At 55.5% G+C, this 11773-nt stretch overlaps 1 non-coding gene across 1 annotated transcript; it reads left to right on the top strand.

The window, feature by feature from the left end:
- Positions 1 to 1201: 1201 nt before the first annotated feature.
- On the top strand, positions 1202 to 1305 carry LOC133627520 (U6 spliceosomal RNA). The gene has a single exon (XR_009820253.1). It is a non-coding gene; the product is annotated as a U6 spliceosomal RNA (small nuclear RNA).
- Positions 1306 to 11773: the final 10468 nt, after the last annotated feature.

Raw genomic sequence — 11773 nt, 5'->3', positions numbered from 1 at the left:
GTCTTCTCCTCCCCTGGTTTTTTACTGAGATTCAGCACTAAAACAATGAATCTCTCTGGAAATGCTGTTTAGAGGGAGAGGCAGCCTCAGTGGGCTGAGGATGGGAGCTTAGGTTGCTCAGATAGAAACAGTCAGGGGTTTGGCATCCTCAGGAAGAGCGTGTTTGTATCTCAGATGTTAGAGGGGAGGGGAGCATTTGAAGTCAGCCCAAATAAATAATTCAGGTTCTACATTAACACACCAGTTTCCTCTTTAGCAGCTCTGTGGTTTGTCTGGAAAGCAGCTTTCTTTAAGATGGCATTTAAGTGTTCTCTTAAGTGCTCTCAGATTCAACAAAGCACTTAAGGCTGTGTTTTAGTTAAGCTCCTGTTTAAGAGCTGCCTTGAACCTGAGCCCTTCTCACCTTCCTGCCTCCCTCATACAAAGCTGTCCAACATAGCATGTCTGCATGTGTGAACATCACTACAGTGAGCCTCACCCAGACAGCAGATGAAATGTGTACCTGCCTGCATGGCTGCATGCACTGCCAGGGAGATGCTGATCCCACTGCTGCAGCAAATCAAAGGCACCGAGGTGTCAGTGCCCTCTCTCTGAATCAAGCTGATAATTACTGCAAACATCCCAGGTTGCTGGAAGGCCCTGCTCCTTTGATCTTAGGTGACAGGGCCTGGTTGCCCACGTGCTGCTATCTCCTCAAAGCCTACCCTGCTGCCAAAACCACAAAGGCTGTTGATATTGCAGGTATCAGCAGTCTGGCTGCTGGAGCAGCTCAGGGCTCAGGGGAGCGGGTCACTGAGTAATTAGTGATATTACTAATGGGTAGGAAAGCTGAAGCAGCCAGTGACATCCAGTCCCAGTGGAAGCGTGGCCCTAGGCAAGGACTTGCTGCCAGTTCCCAGTCTGTGAGTGGATGTGCAGCTCCCTCAGCCCATGGGGCTGGGATCCATGAGCCAGGCTTGCTTTGCCAGCCCTGCCAGCCAGGCTGCTGCAGCAGGCACAGCTACCCCCAGCAGTGATGCCACAGGTCTTCATTTCCCTGCATTACTGAGGTTCTGCACCAAAACAATGAACATTGAAGCACCTACACTGCATCTGCTCCTTAACCATGGTAACAAGCCAGAGTGCTGCCATGGCTGCTCTGGTTCCAGGCAAGCCTTCCTCTGCAGCAGGGATCTGGCACCATGGCTTTAACCAGCTCATGGAGCTCGCTCCAGCAGCACATACACTGACATTGGAATGATACAGAGATGAGTGTGGGCCCTGTGCAAGGCTGCCAGGCAAATTCAGGGAGTATGCCATACTTTCTTTCTGCCCTGTGTCCAGTTCTGGGCTCCCCAGCTGCAGAGAGACAGGGACCTGCCGGAGAGAGCCCAGTGCAGGGACACCAAGATGCTGAGGGGCTGGAGCATGTGTGTGAGGGAGAAAAGCTGCAGGACCTGGGGAAGAAAAGCCTGAGGGGGACCCTTATCAATGCTGATAAATCCCTAAAGAGCAGGTGTTGAGAGGATGGGGCCAGAGTTTGTTCTGTGGTGGCCAGTGACAGGACAAGGGGTGATGGACATCAGCTGGAACACAAAAAGCTTCACTGGCACAGGAGGAGCAAGTCCTTTGGTGCTGAGGTGAGGGAGCCCTGGCCCAGGCTGCCCAGGGAGGGTGTGGAGGCTCCTCAGGAGGTTCCCAACCCCACCTGGCCACGTTCCTGTGCCCCTGAGCCAGGGGAAGCTGCTGGAGCAGGGGCTGGGGCAGCTCTGCAGGACCCTTCCCACCCCCACCTCTGGGATTCTGTGGCTGAGCACTCTGCTCCTGCAGCTTCAGAGAGGAAACACGGTGCTGGGCTGTCTCTGGGGGGTGTTTTGTGAGTATCTGTTGAACAAAGCTCCTTTCTTCCCAGCAGACTGCTGCCCTAACACAAGAGGAATTGTCCTCCCCAGCACAAGAGGCGGGAGCCAGGGAGGACGGACACGTCGGGGGGGTTCCTCACTGGGCTGCACCTGTGTCTGTGGGCTCCAGCCACACCACAGCAGCACATTGTCACCCAGGGTCACCCCAGCACACTGCCCAACACCTCTGCCCTTCGCTGGCCTGGAGGTGTGGGGTTGTAGGGCTGTGCCATGGGAACCCTCCAGCTCCCAGCCCTGCCCTGGATGCCCAGGTTAATGAATTGCAGCCACCAGCAAGGGCAGGGAGGGGAAGGGAGTGCTCCAGGGGATTGAGTATGTGAAGCCCTTCAGTGTGTTTTATGCCTGGTCTCTTAGCAGCAGCCCAGTCTGTCAGCAGAAGTTGCCTCACCCTGTGAAGGAAAGAAACCTGCCTGCTCCAGGGTGTTTCAGCCACTGTCAGCCCAGCGTGAGGCAGCAGGGGCAGTGGCAGCCGTGGCCAGCACAGGGAGGCTCTCACAGCTGATGAGAGATGGGTGGCTGGCTGGGTATTGCCCCATGACAAAGATACCTTTGTGCTGCCTGGACCAGAGCAGAAGATGCTAATGGGAACTGTCTGTCCCAGGCTGAGAGCGCTGAGATCACAAAGAGCAGCACAGAAGTTGTAACCAGAGCTGCTGAGTACCAACAAAAGCACTTGGTTACCAACACAGGGTTGGAGAACCCTCTCACCACTACATCAGTTCACTTGGAGCAGTGGATGGCAGAAGGATGGGGCAACACTTCTTTTGTGGTGGCCAGTGCCAGGACAAGGGGTGATGGACATCAGCTGGCACACAGGCAGTGCCCCTGGAACTGAGTCCTTTGGTGCTGAGGGGAGGGAGCCCTGGCCCAGGCTGCCCAGGGAGGGTGTGGAGGCTCCTCAGGAGGTTCCCAACCCCACCTGGGCACGTTCCTGTGCCCCCTGAGCCAGGGGAAGCTGCTGGAGCAGGGGCTGGGGCAGCTCTGCAGGGCCCTTCCCACCCCCACCATTCTGTGATTCTAGGATGGAGCCAGACCCTCAGATGTGTTTCTTTCCCAAGCCCAGATTGCCCTGTGACCACACAGGCTGATGTCTCAGATCAAAACCTCCAAGAATGCACCAGTTCATCACAACTGCCCTGTGAGGCTCCTCCTTATGCTTCAGAGTCAACAACCCCAGTGCACCCTGAGCTCAGAGCAGATCCCCTCCTCCCGTGATCTGCAGGGGATGGGGAAGTGGGCAGAGGAAGAAGAGCCAGGCAGGAGCCAGCCTCTGTGGGCAGGGCCTGGCAGTGGGGCAGTTTCCATGTCAGGGAGGGCTGGAAGCTGGAGTGGCTGCACATTCCAGCCCTGCCACATGCTGCCTCTGCCTCCTTTCCTCATGTGCATGTGGTGTTGCCTTTGGCACCCAGGGTGATGTTTACACTTTGCATGCAGAATAACACAACTTGATCTGAATCTGGCTTGGGGAAAGGGGAAAATAAAGAAAGGAAGGATAGAAAGAACAAACCCCAAAGTGTGCAGCTGAAAAAATACTGCAAGCTCCCAGGGCAGCCAAGATCAACAGCAAGGACAGGCTGCTCCTCACTAAGGGGGTTATGGATGGGTTTCACTAAGCCACTTCTAATTGGTGATGAAAATAATCAGAGGAGGATGGCAGATTGGTGGCTGCCCAGCAGGGCAGCTCACTCTGGGCCCAGGAGAAGGGAGGGTTCACTCCTTGGGAACCTGAGTGCTTCAGAATCAATGGGGATGCTTCTGAAGGGGTTAAACAGCAACTGGTCTCTGTTTCTTCAGTGTGAGCAGTAAAAAGCCTTTGGAAGATGGGAGTGTTGCCATGGGGGGCTGAGAGCTGTCCTCCAGTCCTGTCCCAGCCCCCTGGCCCCAGGCTGCAGTGCCATGGGATGCTCTCCACAGCCCTGGGTCCCAGCCACATGGTGCTGATCCTACCCCTTCTAACACAAAGGCCTTTTACAGCTCATCTGTGGCTCTGTTGGGGACTCCTCAGGGCAATGAAAGACAAGGGAGCCTCTCTGGTTTTTGGCTGTCAGTTTTAAGTCCTAAAGCAGTGTCATCTGTATGGAGTGAGGAACCACCAGCACCTTCCCCCTGCCCTGTCTCTGCCAATTGTCTCCAGCACTTTCCCCTCTCACCCACCTTTCCAGCTCAGCTCTTTTTCCAATCTCAAGAGCTTTATTGGCATGACATGGTCTGCAAGTGTTGCCAAAGTTAATACATCAACTGTCCATCCCTAGGAGCCAGCATTTCTCAGCACAATCACTCCCCAAAGACTCGTGGCACACACAGGCCATGGCTGAACACTACAGCTTAATGTCCTCATTCAACAGCCATGAGCAACCACCCCACCCCACATCAGAGTCACTCTGCTCTCAGAGCAGCAGCCTCTTGGGCTCAGGATCTCAAAGCCACATGGGAAGAGTGTTGGGAGTTTGTTCCAGGGTTTATTTGGATTACAGGCCCCCATGGTGCCTGGCATTGCACACAGACAACAAGTTCCTGCCCCAAAACGCTTGGACAATGCTGCACACACAGAAATGATTCTTCTCCTCATGTTCCTGCTGTGTGAGGTGCTCAGGGACTTGCCCAGGGGCATGCAGTGAGTCAGCATCAGAGCTGGGGATTAAACCCAGACCTCCAGGGACTAAACTGCAAAACCAGTTCTTCTTCCAACCCAACTCTTCAGGCCTTCCCATGGAATTTGCACCAATGAGGCTACTGCAGGCACTTGCAAGGCTCAGAGCAGCTCTGGCCCTGGCTAGCCAGTTCCTCTTCCACTTCCAAAGACATGTAGCTGGTGCATTTCAGCCCCAGAGCTGCCTGAAGCTGGCACATGTGCTTACCTTGTGTGTGTACAGCAATTCCCTGGCCACTCTGGGATCCTGGAAGAGGAGAGCCATGCACATGCTGTCAGCATCTCAGTGCTGCTTTCCCTGCTGTTTAGTGCCTCACAGGCAGGAGAGAGCTGAGGTCCACACACCCCTTACCACCCTGAGATAAACCCTCTGCTCAGCTGAGCCCAGGTAGCTCATGTGTGGCTGCTTGTTGTTCAGCAGCAGACAGGTGAATTCAGTGGGGCTCAGCTGGCAGCATTAGCAGCATAAACTGGGCTGTGTTAGGCAAGGTTTGCTGCAGGGGCAGAGCTGATGGGCAGACAAGGCTCAGCTGGGCACATGGTAACACTCAGAGCTTCAGGACTTGCTCATGTCTTTCAGCTCTTCTGACAGAGTCCCTGTGTCTGGCCTTAGATGAACAGAGGAGAGGTGATTCACAAAGCTCAAAGCTCTCCTCCCAGGTCACTGCTGGCAGCAGCTCTCAGGTGCTCCTTTTGCAGCCTGATCCTGCCCATTGTTGGATGCTGGACCCTGCACCAGCTGAACCACAAGCCTGCTCAAGCCAAGATGAACACAGCCAGGCCAAAAGTGACAGGACAAAGCTTAGAGCACGCCATGGCAATCCTGTGACCTCTCTCCTTCCATTCCCCTGCCTGCCCCCTCCTCCATGGCAGCAATTTCTAGCTCCTAGACAGGTCCTCTGTGAATTTTGGAGTGGATGGACACAGCAGCTTTGTGTTCACACAGAGCTCTGCATGTGCACACCACATCCACACCAACTTTGTCCTGCCAGGACAGGGAGCTGTGTCCCAGCTGGGGTCAGTGATGGCCTGAGTCCTCCCTGCTCTCATTCTTGCTCCCTCCCAGGCTTGGGGATGCTCAGTAGGCTGGGAGATCCTCCTGAGAAACAAAGCAGCAGCTTCAGAAAGGGAAAAAACCCCTCCTATAGAGGCATTTGAGGGAAGATTTCCCCATCCCTGGGCAGGGAGACAATGGTGGGAAGGAAGTCAGTCATCAGCCTCATTGTTTCAAGGTTTAATCAGGCACTTGGGGAATAGCACCTCAGCACAGAGGGCACAGCTGGGTGGGAAAGGGCTTGGCTTTGTCCACCCCAGTGCAGAAATGCTGAGCTGCTCTTGGGAGGGTTTTGCACTCTCCTGCAAACAAGCTCCTTGCACCTTCAGGCCCTGGGCTGAGCTTTGCTGGGGAGGCCCCACAGCACAAGGCTGAGGTAGCTGAAGGGGTGTGAGCCCATCAGGCAGGGCCCCTCCAGCTTCATCTCCTGCTCCTGCCTACGTCAGAAGGGATCAGCAAGAGGGGTGTATTTCCTCAGAACCTGTTTTCCAGATCCCTTGGCATCCTTCCAGGGCTCTCGCTGCGTGCGTCACGGCTCCACCAGGCTGCAGCCTTCCCCAGGAGCCCCCTTCCCCTCCCTTTTCTCTCTCTCTCACACACACAGAGAGGTTTTATTTATTTGTTTAGAACACTTCTGCAGCCCCAGGATGCCTTTCATCTGCCAGCACTTAACCGTTTCGCTGGCAGGAGGCAGAGCAGAGCTGTCACCCCTCTGTGTCAGGCAGGATGGTGCTGGGCAGTGCTGTGGGTCCCAGAGGCTGCTCTGCTCCTTGTCCCTGGATGCCTTTCTCCTCTCTGCTGCAGAAGCAGACTCCTGGCACGTGGCTGCTCCCAGCCCTAGGCTGGAGGGCAGCTTGGCATGGCTTCAAGTGCATCTCCTGTGTCTGACAGGGCTGCAGATGTGTGTGGCTGCAAAACAAGACCTTTCCCAGCCAAGCAGATCCCTTGGGGCATTGCTCTGGAGGCCTGATCTCCCCTCCTGGGACTGGCCCCTCCATTAGCAGGGGACAATGTCTCAGAAGGAGACAATGAGTCCAGCCCAAGCAGCAGCTTGGCCACCCTCATGCTGTGGGTGTTGCCTCCAGACACCAACCCTTGGCTCCTCTTTAAAGGGCTCTGAAAGACTTTTTGTTCCTGGATTGAGTGCAAGGGCTGTGAAGGGATGCACACCCCACACTTGATGCCTAGAGAGGAGCTTTAACTCTTCTGCCCCTCTGCCCAGCAGGGTTGCAGCTGGGCCCTTTTCCTTGCCCTGGCATCAGCCCTTTGCATCCCAGTCCTACCCCAGCACTCTCCCATCGTGTCTCATCCCCAGATGACATTTCTGGCTGTGGGAGAAAAAGCTCAGTCCAAAGCAGGGCTGAGCTGTGCAGAGGGAGCTCTGAGGGAGTGAGCTGGATGCAGACACTCACAAACACTCTGCTATCCAAAGCAGAACCTCGTGCCTGGGCAGGGGAAGAGCCAGGCCTTGGGGAAGCACAAGCAGAGGCTCTGTGTGTGCCAGAGAGTTGTGACACGTGGTGAGCAGGAGCCAAGGAGGAGTGTGGGCACAGCCACAGCCACACACCAGGCTCTGGCAAGCCAAGGGCAGTGGCAGCAGCCTGCTGCTGGGTATCCTTGCCCAAAGGATGTAGCAGGGAGCATGGAAAGCTCATCCCAGAAGGTGTGTAGGTGGGGACAAGCCCAGCTACAAGTGCCACGTGCTTTGGAGAGGAGCAGAGGAGACCTGGCCCTGTGCTGGTGTGAGTGGGTGAGGGCAGGGTCAGACTTTGCACTCAAGTGTTGCCACTTCCAGGGGACTTTTCAGCACCCAACATGTTGGTGTTGGGCACAGGGGAGAGCTAAATATCCCAGCCTGGCAAGTGTCAACAGCAATTAGTGTTTCACACTTGGCCTGAGAGAGGGATAAACATTCACAAGTAACCAAGCAGTGCCTGGGAAAGAGTGCCAGACAGGGAGGAGGGGAGGAAGCAGAACAATGCCTTCTAATGGCATTGCTTTGTCAAGAGAAGTTTGCAGCTTGGTGGGAAAGATGCTCCATCCCACACATTTTCTTGTCTCCCCCTTGTTACTTTGCAGTTAGTGCTTAGCCCCATGCAAAGCTGCATCACTTCAGAGGGAAGCTGAGGTAGCCTGAGCTTTGCCAAGCCAGTGCAAAAGATTGTGGGAGTGCTCTTTAAACCCACAGCAACCAGGCTGCCCCGAGCAGGAATCAAGCCAGACAGAACAGAGGTGAGCCCATCTTGAATCAGGTACAAAAACCAGCTCCATTTTGCCATCCTGGGAGGGTGAAGCAGCCACAACTAAACCAGCATGAGCACAGGGGTATGTGCCAGGGCAGACACACGCTGTCAGTGAGCTCATTTGCCATCCTCCTCCCTGCTGAGCCGGTGCAAACTTTGCTTTCAGAGCTCTCCCCTAGCTCCTGCCAGTGCCCAGGGACCATGGGCCTGTGTGATGGAAGAAGAGGTGCTTGGCATTTGTTGGGGTTCTACAGACCTGGCATTTTGCTACTGTAATGGCCAATCCTTTTACCAGGAACTGGCAGGACTCAGGTTCCCAGGCACACCAGCTGCCTCTCTCCAGTCCTGCTGACCACAGCAGGGTGCCTGAAAGCCTGGGCTCTGGGATGGCTTTTGAAAGCATTTTGCAGGCTGCCTGGTAGGGTTAAGGCAGTTAGATGGCAGCTCCCCAGCACTAAGGAGCTGCCAGTGTGCCAGGTCTGCAAAGAAATCTCTCCTCCAGCCTCCCCACTGCCACTGCTGCTGGGGATTGCTCACATTCCCTCCTGGCACTGAGGGATGGGAGCCCTGTCAGAGCCCTGCTGCAGGGCCAAGCCTCTGCCATCCACTTGCACCAGCTGCCCAACAAAATGAGTATTTATCCTTGGTTCAGCACTGGGAGCAGAAACTGGAGCTGAAAGTCTGAGTGTCAGTGGCTAAGGGGCCAGATCTTACAGAAGAGGGACTGACTGACTCCATCCTCTAGTCCAGCCTGGTAGCTCCTGGCATCACAGAAGACTAAACAGGCCTGTCCTTCTCAGTGAGAGGCAGAGGCTGAGCAGCTCATCTGCTCCTGGACCAGCCTGTCTGCCTCTGGAGACCAAAGCATCTCAGTGCTGAGACAGGCTGTAGGCACTGCAGCTGCTGGGATGGAGCTGTGCTGTGCCCAGACTGGCTCAGGTCAATGTCTCCTCTGCAAATTCCCCCTGCCTGAGCTCCTGCCCCAGTGAAGGACTGTCCCTGCAGTGCCCCAGTGAAGGACTGTCCCTGCAGTGCCCCAGTGAAGGGTTGTCCCTGCAGTGCCCCAGTGAAGGACTGTCCCTGCAGTGCCCCAGTGAAGGACTCTCCCTGCAGTGCCCCAGTGAAGGACTGTCCCTGCAGTGCCCCAGTGAAGGACTCTCCCTGCAGTGCCCCAGTGATGGACTCTCCCTGCAGTGCCCCAGTGAAGGACTGTCCCTGCAGTGCCCCAGCCTCAGGCAGTGCCTGGCTCCTGCCAGCACACAGAGGCTCTTTGTCCACACCATTAAAAGGCAGATGTTGTCTTTCTGCAGCCTGGCAGCAGCAAACCCTGCCTTGCCCTCCTCAGGGCACCCTCCTGCCCTGGCTGCCCAGCCCTGCTGCCAGCCTGGGAGCTGAGGGAGAGCTGCAGCTCGTGCTGTCTCCTCTTCACGTGGGCTCACACAGGCTCTCTGCAAAGAGGAGCTTCAAAACCAGCAGCAAGCTGCCCTTGGTGCCCCTGAACCCTGCAGCAGAGGCCAGCAGGGCAGGTGATGAGCTGCCAGGCTCCTGAGGCATTAGTGCTGGCTCTGTGGGGCTGGCACCGCCTGCCACAGCCTCCCTGGGAGCTGCAGGCTGCCTCCCTGGCACTTATCAGCAAAGCAGCTCATCCTCCAGAGAAGCAGAGCAATCACATGGAGCCCATTAGCTCTTTGCTTAACAGGAACCAGACGCAAGCAGCAGCTCCACCCCCAGCCCTGGCAGAGCCAGCATAAACCACCCCCCCCAGCAGCATCACCTCTTGTGAAAGCAGGGCAAAGCAGTGCTGTGCCTGTCTCCAGAGCCCTGTGAGCAACGAGGGCATGCCAAAAATGTTGCTTGGGAAGAGGGAATCCAGCTGGGGCAACTCACTGCCATCAAGGGCTTGCTGGTGACTTTCTATGGATGGGAACTACCTGTGCTCTGTACATCACCCAGGCTGGCACCACACTCAGCCCTGAGGGCCCTGGCAGGCAGCACTCTCTGATGGCTTTGCTCATATAACTGAGGGAGCTGAAAGCCAGCCACCAAGTGTCCTTTTCTCCCCTACAGTACAAATCCACCCAAGCACAAAAGCCTCCAAACCTCAGTGTCCAGAAGCTGAGAGCTGCAGTGGGTGGCATTGCACAACCAGCCTGGTTGCACAGTCCAGCTGGCATGTGCCATGGTGAGAGTGGCATGTACCTGGTGGCATCCTTCAGTGGCACCTCTTGGTAGCCACACTGCAGCCCTCACCATGGTGGCTGTGGCAGGTCTAACACAAGGCAGCCCTGGCACAGGGAACCAAAGCACTTTGCCACTGTAGGCACTGAGTGATTAATTGGAGTGTCAGGCAATTAACTTTTTCACACTTGCAGCCTCTTAAACTCCTCCATAACTCAGAGGTGGCAGACTCAGTGGTTATTTTCTGCTTAAAGAGAAGCCAGTGGCAGGTTCCAAAGGAAAACAAGCAGATTTATAGGCAGGCTTCAAGGCAGAGGGGAGCACAAAGGAGTCAGGCAGGTTTAAAAGCTGAAGGCCAGGTCCTTGTCTGCAGAAACTGGCACCAAGGAAGCAATTCTGTCAGCACAGATCTGGTGCAGGCCTTGCATGAGTCACTTTTTTTGCCTCACCATCCCTGTCCCTGCCTGCTCAGAGCAGCAACTGCAGGCAAAGGTTCTCCTGTGGCACCCAGGGCATGGCTAAAACCAGGTTAGGGCTGGCTGTGTCCTGAAGCCCCATGAGCACAGCACATCTGCTCCTCTCTCACAGATTGCCTTCTTGCCTGTTTAAGCACTTGGGGGGCATAAGTTGCAATGTGCCCAGTGGGGACCCTGCATCCACCCTCCCTGGCCTTTGATTTTGTCAGCTGGGAGCTGCCTGTGTCCCCCTGCAGCGAGCCCCAGGACACTGAGGGTCACTCCACCTGCCTCTTCTTTAGGATTAAACATCTCCTCACCCCTTCCCTGCCACAGGAGAAGGTGCCACCACAGATTGCCATGTACCCAGGCAGGAATGTTGCTGAGGGGATGAAGGAAGCTCTGCTTCTGCCATGGGCTAGTGGCTACCCCTGATAGCAACTGGGCAAGAAGGGAGGAGGGCTGAGGATGGATTTGCATGCAGGTGTTCCTCATTTTTGCAGCTACCTCTCTCACTTTTTTAGCTAGGAGGTGTTCTCTATGTGTTTTTGCATAGAACTGGGGCTTGGTGACAGCCTCTGTTTGCATTATGGCTGAGGTGGGACACTGGGGAGCAGAAAACTTGCACCAGAACCATGGCTTCTGGCTCCCTGGGAGGGATCCTGATGCCAACAGATGACCAGAGGAATGTGCTCAGAACACTCTTGTTTTGGTTGGAACCAAGAGCACCTTCCCAGCTTGCAGTAACAACTTCAGCTGCTGCACAGTGGTTGTTTTTTATAGCAACATCTCCAAGGTCTCAGCCTCATTATCCCCAGTTTAGAACTGAAGAAGGAAGCAAAGCGAGGTGCTGTTTTCAATAAGGTCTCCTGGGAGGCCAGCAGCACATCACAGCTTTCCTGAAGGTCCCAGCCCTGTGGCCTTCCCATCAGACACTGCTGGGATTGTCCTGTGAGCAACCCATCACTCACAGGGCAGCTGACAGCTTCACAGCTCCACAGTAACTCCCTGACCCACAGCTGCTGCCTTGGAGCTGACAGGAAAGCCTGGCTGCTATTAAGGTTAAAAATGCTGCCCATAGGGAGAGCAAAGGCTGACATTGCCTGCAGCACGCTCCTCGCCTCCAGTTATTGCCTGGGGATTAGCAAAGGTCAGGGTTTAGTGCTCCAGCCCTTCCCAGTCTCTTCCTTGACTGCAGGTTAGGGCTGTGCTGGGAAATGCTGTTGCTGGAGGCTGATGTGTGAGTGCATGGAACAATCCCACCCAGTGTGGGGGAAGCCACGGGAGCAGGA

This window comes from Colius striatus, chromosome 21 (assembly GCF_028858725.1).
Source record: "Colius striatus isolate bColStr4 chromosome 21, bColStr4.1.hap1, whole genome shotgun sequence".
Lineage (NCBI taxonomy): Eukaryota > Metazoa > Chordata > Aves > Coliiformes > Coliidae > Colius > Colius striatus.
Note: the sequence above shows the minus strand (reverse complement) of the source record. Positions and strands in the feature narration are given on the sequence as shown.